General features: G+C 44.3%; 1 long non-coding RNA gene across 2 annotated transcripts in view; it reads left to right on the top strand.

Annotated features, from left to right (window-relative positions):
• The first annotated feature begins 233 nt into the window (after nucleotides 1–233).
• Nucleotides 234–13,844, top strand: part of LOC138172241 (uncharacterized) — a 28,221-nt gene continuing 14,610 nt past the window's right edge. Inside the window, exon 1 of one of the 2 annotated variants that reach the window (XR_011171081.1) lies at nucleotides 234–1,045. This is a non-coding gene — a long non-coding RNA (uncharacterized lncRNA). Of the gene's footprint in view, nucleotides 1,046–1,775; nucleotides 1,877–13,844 lie in introns of those variants that run through there. The other variant, XR_011171082.1, reaches the window with a different exon arrangement.

The raw sequence follows: 13,844 nt of genomic DNA, 5'->3' as shown, positions 1-13,844 counted from the left end.
AGGTGAGATGCAGAGTCCTGGGCTAGGAGTCAGCAGACCTGGGTTCTAGTCCGGTCTCTGCCTCTGACTCACTGGGTGACCTTGGGTAATTCCTTATCTTTTCCTGGGACGCATTTTCCCTTCCTTCCAAACGAGGGAGCGAGTCAAGTAGGGGGTCTTGGAGGGCACCCCCAGCTTAAAATCCTGCCACTCCTCGGGTGGCTTCTGCAAAGGCGAGGGCGGCGGCCACTAGGTGGAGCGAGCAGGCCGACGGAGAAGGAGGGGCGGGCGACAAGTGTCTGGAGTTTCTCACCCTGGTCAGTGGCTGCCAGGGCCCGAGGAGCCCGGGCCAGGGCCGGCAGGCTAGGGAGTAACCAGCCGAAGAGAGGCAGCGCCGGCGCGGCTTCAGACGCAGCTCCCGGGGCCAAGCTCCTCGCGGGCGGCCGGGGCCATTCAGCGGCTCTGCGCCCTGGACCCGCTGGCTAGTGGGGAAGGAAGTCTGGGGGCGGCGCCAGAGCCCCCGGGAAGGAGAAGTAAACCCGGCCAGGAGCTCCAGCCTCCTCCTGCGGTGCCCAGCCATGGAGGGCACCCTGACATCCAGGGGTGCCCTGCCACCTGGGAGGGTCTTGCTATGCAGGGGTGCGCTGCCACTCCAGGGGTGTCCTGACATCCCGATGTGCCCTGCTATTATTCCCTGGTAGCCTTCTATCCAGCGGTGCCCGGCCGCAGTACCCAATCGGACAGCGCTGCCTTCCGCTCCAGCAGTTTTTTGGTTGGTTTCTTTTTTTTTTTAATTATCCACGGAGCCCTCCTGTCCAGCTGCATCCGACCCTGCCCGCGATGGCTCCCCCGCGCCCCCAGGCTGGGGCTGGGTAACCAGAGCTGGGGTACTGAGTCAGGGACAGAGCCCTGGAGTTCCTGTCCGTGGCTCCGGGTCCTCCCCTTTCCAGGAGCGGGAATCCTATCCCCCCTACCCTAAGCTGAGCCAGGATGCCTGGGTCTGAGCCCCTGCTCCCACAGAGAAGCGGCCCAGGATCAGCTCTACAGTGGGCCCTGAGCCTGGCAGGTAGGAGCTGGCCCTTCCCTGTCCTAGTCCCTGTCCTTGCCTCTGCCTTTACCTCCCCCCCCCCCCCTTACAGAAAAGAAGTGGACATTGTCCTTTCTGGGATGCAAGGAGAGCGCTGTGGGCTGTGTGCCCCTCTGCTCCCCTGCTGGCCCTTTTCCTCTTTCGTCTCAGGTGGGAAAGATTTCAAACCTAGCAGAAGCCGGATGTGCCCTTGCCCTCAGGCATTTCTTCTCAAGTGACCTTCCAAAGCATGTTCCTGGCACTGCCTGAAGGGTATCTCTGCGGGTTCTGGGAGGCATTTCCCACTAAGGAAAGGGGAAAGAACATTCAAACTTAGAATGTCAGAGCTGGAAGAAGCCTTCAAAATTGGAAATGCAGACCACTTCCTTTAACAGATGAGGAAACTGAGGCCTAGAGAGAAGTCAGTTAACAAACATTTATTAAGTACTTACTAGGTTTCAGGCAGGGGGGTCATAAAAAAGGGCAAAAACAGGGTGTCTGCCTTCGAAGCATGTACATCCTTATGGGGAAAAATATTCAAACAACTAGCTATGTATAAAATAGAAAGTAGATAGGAAGTAATCTGAGAGGAGACTTACAGAGAGAGCTGAGACTGAACTTGGGTCCCTACCTCCCAGCCCAGGGCTTCTCCTCTGGGCCAAAAATTGTGATCCTTCCAATGGGGTTTGCACAAGACAGGGTGAACGGATGGGTTGGTTGATTGTCTTGTATTTCAGGTTTGGTTTGGGGGAGAAGGGAGGTGCCACATCTGTTGGGCTGGGGATATTTTTGATGGCAAAGCAGTTTGTCATCAGAATTCTGCAGAAAATTGTAAGTAATTGAGACCTTCCCACCTCCAGCTCTGTACCCAAGGCTGGGTACTTTATCAGCTTCATTCTATGCTTCCCCAAAACAAAAATCCCAAACTGAGACCAGAGAGAAGATTTGCCAAAGGCCCTTGTGTGCCTAAAGAGCCTGCACTGGGGTTCAGGTCCCTCCCTCTCCCCCTCTCCCCCAATCCTTTCTTTCCTGTGGTGGAGGCAAAGCCTCGTTGTAGACAGAAGATTGCCAGTCCTGGGTTTGAATCTTGCCTGTCTATCCTTGCTGGCATTATGACTAACTGCTTTCTGATTATCTCTAAATTTTCCTGGCTATGTCTTGCTTGTACATAGTGATGGACATACTGTCTTCCCATTAGACTGTGAGCTCTTGATTAAGAACAGGGACTTTCCTGGTGTTTCTTTGTTGTCTCTAATGCTTAGCACAGCACCTGGCTCATAGTTGTTATTGTTGTTCAGTAACGCCCCACTCTTCATGACCCCATTTGGGGTTTTCTTGGCAGAGATACAGGAGTAGTTTGCCATTTCCTTCTCCAGCTCATTTTAGAGATGAGGAAACTGAGTCAGAGTTAAGTGACTTGCCCAGGGTCACTCAGCTAGTAAGTGTCTGAGGTTGGATTTGAACTCAGAAAGATGAGGCTTCCTGACTTCAGGCCCAGCTCTATCCACTACAGCGCCACCAAGTGGTCCCTGGTGCATAGCAGGTAGTTTAATAAATGCTTGTTGACTGTCTGGACAAAGTTTCAGATTCCTCATCTGATGGGCATAATACTTTATTTACTGCCTACTTCCCAGGATTGTTAGGAGAAAAACACTATGTTAGACTTTAAAGAGCTAAGTGGAGATGGTAGTTTTTATCATCATTACTATAACAACTCCAAAGCCCATCCTTCTTGTTATGGGCAAAGCAGGATTTATTCATTGAACATTTATTAGACCCCAACTGTTTGTAAGACCCTCTGGTGGGAGCTGAGTAATGCAGAACTAAATATGACACAGACCTTTTTCTCAAGGGGCTTACTAATCAATCAGTCTACAATTTTTATATTATTATTAAGCACCTACTACATGCCAGGCACAGTGCTAGGTGCTGTGGATGCAATGGGAATCAATCCCTGCCCTCAAGGAGCTTCTGTTCTAGAGATGCATGCACATGCAAGCCCTATATAAGGCAACCTTGGGGAAGACACCAGCAGCTGGAGGTGGGGGAAGGTGGTGCTAGGAAAAGTTTCATGTTTCATGAGCTGAATCAGAAAAGAAATCAGGGATTCCAAGAAGTGGGGGGGCCAGTTTTCAAGCATGAGGGACACAGAAGCAGATGATGAAAGTCCAGTGGGGAGGAGTTGGCCAGTTTAGTTAGAGCCTAGAGTCTGTGTATGGGATTAATGTGAAATCAATCATGAAAGGTGGATCAGAGCCAGACTGTGAGAGCTTTAAGTGTTAAAGAGATGACATTGTATTTGATCTTAAAGGCAATAAAGGAAGCTACTGAAGATTATGGGTTGTTTGGTTAGGTTTTTTTGTTTTGTTTGTTTTTTAAGCAATTGGGGTTAAGTGACTTGCCCAGGGTCACACAGCTAATAAGTGGTGTCTGAGGTCAGATTTGAACTCCTGAGTCTGGGGCCAGTGCTCTAGCCAATATGCCACCTAGCTGCCCCCAAAGACTTTTTAAAAAGAGAGTGACATGATCAGACCTGAGCCTTAGGAAGATTTCGGAAGCTGTACGAAAGATGCACTAGAGAGGGGAGAGGATGGAAGTGGGAAGACCAATGAAGAGATAGTTTTGATAGTCTAGATGAGAGGTGATGAGGCCTTGACTTGGGATAATGGCAAGAACTAGGAAGCAGAGAGGAGGGGACGGATAGACGGAGAGACAGGCAAGTAGAATTGTCAACACTGGAAGGTAACTATGTCTGGGATCAAGGGTGGGGGAAGAGACTTTGATCCAGGGATGTTTAGAAGGCTGGTGGTGAGAACATGTGAAGGGGCATGGGAGGAAATAAGGCTGGGCAAGGATGCTGGAATTAGATCATAAAGGACCTTAAATGCCAGGGTGAGGAATTTCTTAACTTTGTCTCTTGGAATCACTAGCTTCCTTCAGACTCAAATTCCACCCGATAATCAATCTTTCCAAAGCTTGGGTATGATCATATATTCAGAAACCTTCCATTGGTTCCCCATTGCCTACACAAAGTTTGAACTCCTCACTCTGGCATGAGAATAGAAGGTGAAGGGAAGACAAATGCACAGAGGCGGGAGATTATTATTGTGGACAAGGAACAAGATCACTTTAACTGAACTGTCAAGTTCTTGGGAGTTGGGGAGATAAGAGCCTGGTAAAAGCAAAATCAATAGTCCCAAACAATAGAAATGAGGACTCAAATCAGCGTGGTGAAGTTATGAGCAGAGAGATGTATGAAAGGTTTCCCACCCCAATCCCCAGCAGAATGGAAGCTCCTTGAGAGCAAAAATTGTTTTGCTTTTATCTTGTATCTCATTCTTGTTGTTCAGTTGTGTCCAACCCTTTGTGATCCCATTTGGAGTTTTCTTGGCAAAGACAGTGAAGTGGTTTGTCATTCCCTCCTTCGGTTCATTTTACAGATCAGGAAGCTGAGGCAAATAGGGTTAAGTGACTTGCCCAGGGTCACACAGATAGGAAGTCTGAGGCTGGATTTGAACTCAGGTCTTCTCAACTCTAGGTCTGAGAGCTCTATCTATTGGTCGACCTAGCTGCACTATTTGTGTCTATTGTAAGAGGGGGCAAGGGTTGCAGCTGTGGATGAGACAATGGGGGGTGGGTTCAAGAGGCAGCAGAGAGTTACAAGAGTTCACCTCTGATGGCCTCAGTCTTCTCAGGAAAGTGGGGGATGAGGTCACATAAGAGTATGGATCTAAGGCAAGAGTCAGGGCTTGGGGTGAGAGGGGGAGAATGTGAGACGGCTTACATTCATATCACACGGCAAGGCTTGTAAAGCATATTTTACACATATTATCTTCTTTGATAAGTTGAAACTATTATTAGTTCCATTTTACAGGCAAGGAAACTGAGACCAAGGGAAGCGAAGTGACTTGTCCAGGGTCACACAGTTAGCAAGCATCTGAGGCAGTGTTCAAACTCAGTTCTCCCTGATCCTAAGTCCAGCTCTTTGAGCCACTGTGCCACCTACATATTATCTTGTTTGGGTCTCATGACAACTTTTGTATGTGAGGTAGGCGTTCTTATTGTTCCCATTTCACAGGCAAGGGAACTGAGACTAACAGAAACTGAAGCTAAGACTCTAGGCTTGCTCAGAGTCACATAGCTAGCAAGAGTGTTAGATGAGATTCAAACCCAAGTTTTCCTGCCTATTAGTCCATTTCTCAAAACACTAAGGGAAGCAGGTAGGTGACACAGCGGATAGAGCACTGGCTCTGTAATCAGGAAGACCTGAGTTCAAATCTGAGCTCAGACACTTACTAGCTATGTGATCCTGGGCAAGTCACGTAATGTCTCTCAGCCTCAGTTTCTCCATCTGTAAAATGGGGGTAATAATAGCACCTCCCTCACAGGGTTGTTGGAAGGATTAAATGAGGTAACACACTCAATGCCTCAAAAAAAAAGAAGAAAAGGATGCCAAGACACCTCACCTTTCCAATCGCAACTGTGTGAACAAAAAAAAGCTCAAAAAGGAATTTTTGAAATTGCAATGAAGAAATTTTTGAGTGAGGGTCTGTGTGAAGTAAGATAGCATACATATGTGGCAAACCCAGGCAGCCTAGTTTCATGATTTATGTTACTAACGCTTCCCAAATGGAGAAGAGAACATTACAAACACATGTCTTACCATGAGGTCAGGGCAGGATACGGAAAAATGGGGTTGACAGACTGAGAAAATAAAAGACAGTCAAGGGACTGGATGTTGCCAAAAAGTATGGAGGTGAGCTTCATGTAGGTGGATAGGCAGAAGGGATGATTTCCCAGCTCATGGTCTTAAGTCTCAAGTCCCAAGGAGTGATGAGGTGCAAGGTGTGACCGCTGTGAAGGTGGTCTTTGGATTGCAGGCCAAGAGCTGCAAGGACCTTGGAAATCACCTGATCTGATATCCTTATCTTATAGATGAGGAAACTAAAACTCAGAGAGGTCAAGCCTCATCCAATATCACACAGTTAAATTCCAGGGATGGGATTTGAACCCAGGTCTTTCCACTGTAGCACATTGGGGGTTCAAAGTTCTGTGTCAAATGGAGTCTATACAGATTTGTATTCTCTAATGTCAATTGGGCCCTCTCTGCTGCAAGGCAAACCTTTAATTACCCCCAGTTGACTTCCTCTCACTGTCCCCTCTGTGATCATTCAAAACCATCCCTTCTCTCTCTAATCTTCTCATTACTCCTGCCCCCTCCATCTCAGTAGAAGAGCTCACCTCCTACTTTGTTAAGAAAACAGAAGACATCTGCCATAAGCTTCTATTTTCCCCTGCTCTGTACTTTAGAATTCCTCTTCATTGGCCCATATTCTTTCCTTTGCTCCAGGCACTGATGAAAGCTGGTCCATCTCCTTGGCCAGGGCAACCCCTCTCATTGTGATGTGGGGCTTCGCCCCTCCCATCTCCTTCAGGAGCTTAGCCTTGGTCCCTTCCTCAACCTCAGACTCATCTGATCCATTACATCCTTTCCTGTCACCCATAAATGTGCCCAGATTAGACCTCTGAAGTGTAAATCTAAAATCCTATTATCTTTTATCAGGAAAATTTCCATGTGAAAGGAGCCAGGAAGGTGAAAAGAGAGCCTAGACTTTGAGTTAGGGAAATCTGAGTTTGAATCTTGCCTTAGATACTTACTACCTATGTAACTGAGCAAGTCCTATCTAAGCCTCACTTTCCACTTCTGTAAAATGGGGATAATAATAGCACCTACCTTTACAGTGTTGTGATGAGGGTTAATCAATATTAGATAGACAGACAGATAGATATAGAAAGAATATATATATAAAATATGTAAGGTGATATAGTATATATTGATATTATATGTAAAGTGCCCTGCAAACATTAAAGTGAGGGTTAGGGGCATGGCACCCCTGCAATCCGGGAAATCTGCAAAAAAAGAATTTTGGCCTTCCCTTCATACCAGAGAAGAAATCTGAATTATTATGGTATTAAAAGAAACTAGATATTATACAATGCTATCCATCTAGTTTATGCATTTCTGACTTTCTAAACTTTTTGGTGTTGTCCTTTGGCCTTTGCCTGTCATCTGCAGCTTCAGCAGCCTCCCCCCCGCCCCCCGCCCAAATTCCCATTTAATTTCTTATGCCAAGCGGTGATATATGAAAACCACAATGGGGAAAGTCGCAACGTGGAAGGGATAACTGTACTGTCCTTGACTATTTGGATGGCAGCCTATCATTCCCTCAAGTTATTTTTCTAAATCTATTCTCCTTTTCACAGTCAGACTCCTGGTCAGCATTCTCTGCACTCACAGCCTCCCTCCCTCACTTCTCAGCCCCTTGCAGTCATGCTTTTTGACCTCACCACTCAACCAAGAACTTCTCAACCAAGGCTTCCATGTGTGTGCTAACTTCTAAGTGCAATGATTATCAGATCTCTTGGCAGTTTTTGACTGTGCTGACCTACTACACTTTTTCCCCTGGATGCTTTCTTCCCTTGTGGTTTCCATGGCCTCTCTCCTAGATCTCCTATCTATCTGACTGTTCCTTCTCTCTCCCTTTTTCTGGGTCATCAGCCTCCTGCCCACCAAGGCTCTCTCTTGCAGCCTTCTCTTCCCGCCCTTTCTCTGGGTGACCTCTTCCACTTCCAAAAGGTCAGTTAGCTTTATGCAGATGTTTTGCAGATCTTTCTGTCCAGCCTTCATTTCTCTCCTGACCTCCCATGTCCCATCATCAGCTCTCCCTTGGACAGCTCAAATTGAACTTTTCAAATTCAATGTGTCCAAAATGGAATTCATTCCCTTCACCCCATATACCTAGCCCTACTCTAGATGTCCCTATTTCTAAGAAGGGCCCCACCACCCCACCCATGTTCACAACCTCCATCACCCCGACCTCTTCTTCCAAACTTGTCATATCCAACCCACTGCCAAGTCCCATCTATCCCCTTCTGTCCACTTATCTCCATTCACATTTATGGTCTCATCACCTCTCACCAGGACTACTCAGGGGTCCTAATGGGTTTCCCTGCTTCCCACACCTCATTTCTCCAATCCATCCTTGACACAGCTACCAAAATAATCCTGATCATGTCATCCTTACTCCAGAAACTTCACTGGCTCCCATTATCCCTAGAATGTAATAAAAGTAAGAACAATAACCACATTTATACAGTATCTTCAGGCTTGTAGAACACTACCTCATCTGGTTCCATTTCCATAGCGTTTTAAGGAATGTATAGTACATTTCTCCTAAGGGCTCTGGAATGGAAGTAATGATTTAAATATATTCCCATTTTATAGATTGTAAAACAGAGACTCAGAGAGATTAAGGTGGACTTTCCTAAAGTCAAACAGCTGGTAAAAGTTAGAGCAACATCTCAAACCCCAATCTCCTCACTCAAAGCATTAGCATTGTTGTTGCTGTTAATCATGATAATAATAGCTAACATTTATATAGTACTTCAAAATTTTAAAAATACTTTATGTATGTTATCTCATTTGATCTCCAGAATAACCCTTAGAAATAGGTGCTATTATTATCCCCATTTTACAGAAGTAGAAACTGAAGTAGGTAGAGATTAAGTGATTTGTCAAGGCCATATAGCTAGCAAGTGTCTAAGATGGGATTTGAACTTGTGTCCTCCTGACTCCAGGTTAGTGCTCTGTCTACCAGTCATAGGCAGGGATGTCAGTAAATATATTTTCATGGGACCTATGAGGGACACTGGGATATGAGGTCAGTTATTCAGAAACCAGAAGCCTGTATGACTGACTATGTGACCAAGGTCTCAGGTACAATTTTGGTTTGTTTGGGGAAGGGAGAGCTAGGTACAGGTTGATTGTTTCATGGTCCCATGTGGGCCCCAACCCCAGCCTGGCCAGTGGAACACAAGATGAGGGAGTGTGCTGTTCCCCATGACCAACAAATATCAAACCCCAAGACATTTACTGAGCACTTTTCATGTGCTCAGGGTCTATGTCTCCCAGCTGAACAGCTGAAATTTAGCCCTGAATTCAGGTGCTCAGGGTCATTACTGACAGTGCAGCTACAGTGTAGTAGAAAGGGTGCCAGAGTCAGGAGATCCCTATTCCAATCCTGCCTCTGCCACTTACAAATTCTATGACCCTGTGCTACTCATTCCCCTCTCTGTGCCTCAGTTTCCTCATCTGAAATACAGAGATAATAATCCCTGCCCTGCCCAGAAGAAGAACATTATAACTGCTCTAGGCTTCAGAAGCTTAGGTTATTACCAACTGGTTTTGTTGAGGGAGGAGGAGGGGGCTAAAGCAATTTTTTCATTACCTTCATTTCCCAATATATCGCTTCCCCCTCTTCCTCCCCCTAGAAAGTCATCTTTATAACAAATTTTTTTAAATGTAGATGAAAAAAGAGCAAAATCAATCACTATACTAATCCAGGCCAACTGTATATGCAGTATTCCACATACACAGTCCTCCACCTTTTCAAAATAGGGATCTCCATTCTCAAATCTCTACTTCAGGGCTGTGCTTGGTCATTAGAATTCAAGATAAATGTCGGTTTTTATTTTCTGTTGTTGCTACTCTTTCCATTATCATTGTGTACATCATCTCCCCATTTCTGCTGACTTTACGTGCCTCAATTTACCTATGTCTTCCCATGCTTCTCTGTGTCTGTTACCATCATTTCTTAAGAGCAGAAATAATTTTTCCTCTTTGTATCCTACAACAGGCTCAGCCATTCCCCAGTAGAGGGGCATCCACTTTGTTTCCAGTTCTTTGCTACAAAAAAAAAAAATGCTGCTATAAATACTTTGTTGTCCTTAGGGTATGTGCCTCACTGTTGGATTTCAGAGTCAAAGGCTATGGAAATTTTTTGTTGCTGCTTTTTTGAAGCAACTGAAATGGTCACAGTATCATCCAGTGAGAGCTGGTGGTGTTCTTAGAGCATAGGATGTCAAACCTAGGGGGAGCCTTAGAGATCATTTAATATACCCGCTTCATTTGGGGGGAAACTGAGGCTCAGTAAGGAGACAGAACTTGCTTGAGATTCTCTGACTCCAAATCCCGGACTCTTTCTACTTCTGTCAAGTGAATCAAGGGGACCCTGGGCATTCAGAAACAGAAAATACACAGATGGCCACATCTGGATTTTAAAATGGAATTTTAAAAAATATTATTTTTTTAAATGAACATGTGCAGTCATATATGGCTTTCTGTGTATGTCTCTCTGTCTCTTTTTCTCTCTGTCTCTGTCTCTCTTTTTTCTCTCTCAGTCTCTGTCTCTATCTCTCTCTCCCTAGCTCCTCTCTGTTTTTCTTTGTCTCTGTCTTTCTTTGTCTATCTCTTTCCCTCTGTCTCTGTCTCTCTTTCTCTTTATCTCTTTCTGTGTTTTTCTCTGTCTCTCTCTTTTTCTTTATCTCTTCCTGTGTTTTTCTCTCTCTATCTGTCTCTCTCTTTCTCTTTATCTGATTCTGTCTCTGTCTCTTCATCAGTCTCTGCTTGTCTCTCTCTCCATCTCCGTCTCTGTCTTTTTATCTGTTTCTGTCTGTCTGACTCTGTCTTTCTGTCTCTCTGTTTGTCTGTCTCTCTCCCTCCCTGTCTGTCAGTCTCCTCTTCTCTTTATCTGTCTCTGTCTCTCTCATTCTCTTTCTTTTTATCTGTCTCTGTCTCTCTTTTCTGTCTCTTTCTTTGTCTCTGTCTCTCTCTGACTCTCTTTCCATCTCTCTTTCTCTGTCTCTATCTCTCTCTTTCCTTTTTATCTCTCTTTCTCTGACTCTCTTTCCATCTCTGTCTCTCTCTCTCTTTCTCTGTCTGTCTCTTTCTGTTTCTGTCTCTCTCTGTCTTTCCATCTCTCTCTGTCTCTGTCTCTCTGTTTCTGTCTTTCCATCTCTCTATTTTTCTTTTTATCTGTCTGTGTCTGTCTTTCTCTGTCTCTCTCTGTCTCTGTCTCTCCTCTCTCACCCACCGATCCTGGCGATGAAGGGCCTGTTTTTTTTCATTATTTCTTGCTCTGCCGTGAGGGCCGGCTGTCAGTGGGCCCAGCCTTGGCGCTGGGCCATAATAGGATTGCCGACCTTTGAAGTTAATAGGGAAGTGATGAGACTCCCGAGTATTAGGATAATGACGCGAGGGGCTCGGAGGCCGGCTTTTGTGCGCTGGGGTCCCCCGCGCCTCACCCCCGCTACCAGGGGAGTGATGAGAGTTGCGTGAAATCCAGTGTGTCACAAAAGCCCTAACGCCTGGGAAAGGCTCCGTTTTCCATAAATATATCAATATAGAGAGTGCCTGGGACGCATTGTGAGGAGGCCCCACTAATCCCTGGCTCGTCGTCTCAGCACAAAGTGCCCACACCAAGCTCCACTTGGCAATGGGTGTGGGAAACAGAAATCACAGCATCTCGTTAACTCCGAGGCTTCGAATCAATGGATTTTGGTAAATTGTGGGAATCGAATTATAGAATCTCAGTCACTCAGAGGCCTATAAATAATAGAATTTCCATACCTCGGAATCTTGAAATCACAGAATCTTGGTAAATTGTAGATTTAGAATTACAGAATCTTAGTAATTTGGAGTCTTAGCCATATAGAATTGTCATGTTTGGAACCTTAGAATCATAGGATCTTGGTAACAATTGATACCAAAGTCATAGAATCTCTATAACTTCTTTTTGAGGAGAGAGAAGGAAACTGCAGCCTCAAGGCTGTTGGCCTAAAGGCCCCAGGTCCCCCACCCCTGTCTTAGAATGACAGAGTAGCAACATCTCAGTCTTAAAATCATGATGTCTTAGTAAATTGTAATATCAGAATTATAGAATCACTGTGCCTCATATCACTGTGCACATAGCGCACAGTAGGTGTTTAATAAATGTTGATTGATTGATTGGTAGGTAACTGAAGTCTTAGAGTCATAGATGCTTAGAATATGTCTTAGAATATATAGAATATAAGTCTTAGAATCATGATACAAAATGGATAACTTTGATTACATTAAACTGAAGTTTTTGTGCAAATAAAGTCAATGTAACCAAGATTAGGAGGGAAGTGGAAAATTAGGAAAGAATTTTTACAATCAGTGTCTGATAAAGGCCACATTTCTAAAATACACAGAGAACTGAGTCAAATTTATAAGAATACATGTCATTCCTCGATTGATAAATGGTCAAAGGATATGAACAGGCAGTTTTTAGAGGAAGAAATTAAAGGTATCTATAAGCATATAAAAAAATGCTATTAATCACTATTGATTAGAGAAATGCAGATCAAAACAGCTTTGAGATACCACATCTCACCAGTCAGATTGGCTAAGATGACAAAACAAGAAAAATGATAAATGCTGGAGAAGATGTGGGAAAATTGGAGCACTAATGCATTGCTGGTGGATTTGTGAATTGATCCAACCATTCTGGAGAGCAATTTGGCATGCCCAAAGGGCTATAAAAATGTGCATACCCTTGGACCCAGCAATACCATTTCTAGGTCTGTGTCTCAAAGAGATCATACAAGTGAGAAAAGGATCCATATGTACAAAAATATTTATAGCAGCTCTTTTTGTGGTGGCAAAGAATTGGAAATCAAGAGGATGTCCATCCAATTGAGGAATGGTAAGCAAGTTGTCATATATGAATGTAATGGAATATTATTGTGCTATAAGAAATGAGGAGCAGACGGACTTCATAGTAACCTGGAGAGCCTTATATAAACTGATGCCGAGTGAGGAGAGCAGAACCAGGAGAACTTTGTACACAATTATAGACACGATGTGTGTGTGATGACTAACCCTGATAGACTGGGCTCCTCTTAGCAATGCAACTCTATAAGACAACTCCCAAAGGCTCCTGATGGAAAGGGCTATCCACATCCAGGGAAAGAATTGTAGAGACTGGATGCTGATTGAAACAAACTCCTTGCTCTCTCGCTCTCTTTTGTGTTTGGTTTTGTTTCCTCTTTCTCATTGTTCACTCCATTGGTTATAATCCTTCTTTACAACTTGACTAATGTTTAATGTGAAGGTATTTGTAGAACCTATATCAGATTGCATGTCACCATGGGGTCTGGGGGGGAGAAGAGAGGAAGAGGGAGAAAATTTGGAACTCAAGGGACTGTGGAACTAAATATTGTAAACTAAAAGGAAATAAACAATTTTTTTAAAAGAAAAGAAAAAAATCACCCCCTAAAAAAAAAAAAAAGAATCACAGACATCTGATATCTTGGACTCATAGAATCCTAGTATCTCAGAACAAGAAGTATTTCAGAACTCAGATCATTCTCCTAAAAAATTCTCCCCAAATCCTTTCTCTAATATCTTAGTCAAGGAGGCACCTCCAGTTTCTGCTTGAACACTTTCCATGACAAGGAGGTCACTACCTGTCTGAGTTTCAGTTTTCCATTTCCCTCTCCTCCCAGTTCATTTCATTTCTGGGCAGCTATAATTATGCCTTATATCCATCTTAAGTCTGGGTTGAAGGAGTTCAATTGAGGAACTCTTGTTGTTGAATTAAAATGAATTTCATATATAGTTTAATATCACAGTTGTTGGTGTCCATGTTTTTTTCCTTTATTCCTCTTCCTCCTCCTCTTTCTATTACTACCACTACCACCACCACTGCCACTACTATTACTATTACCACCACTGCTACTACTGCCACGACCACTGCCACCACTATTACTATCACTACGACTACTGCCATTACCACTACTATAACTGCTACTACTACCTAACATTTATATTGCACTTACTATATACCAGGCACTATGTTAAACAATTATTGTCTTATTTGATCCTCATAACCACCCTGGGAGGTAGGTGCTATAATTATCCCCATTTTACAGATGA

The sequence above is a fragment of the Petaurus breviceps genome, unplaced genomic scaffold, assembly GCF_028583685.1.
Source record: "Petaurus breviceps papuanus isolate PSGF00001 unplaced genomic scaffold, PetGlider_PUasm1.0 523, whole genome shotgun sequence".
Classification (NCBI taxonomy): Eukaryota; Metazoa; Chordata; class Mammalia; order Diprotodontia; family Petauridae; genus Petaurus; species Petaurus breviceps.
The sequence above is the reverse complement of the archived record's forward strand: the minus strand, read 5'-3'. Positions and strand labels throughout refer to the sequence as shown.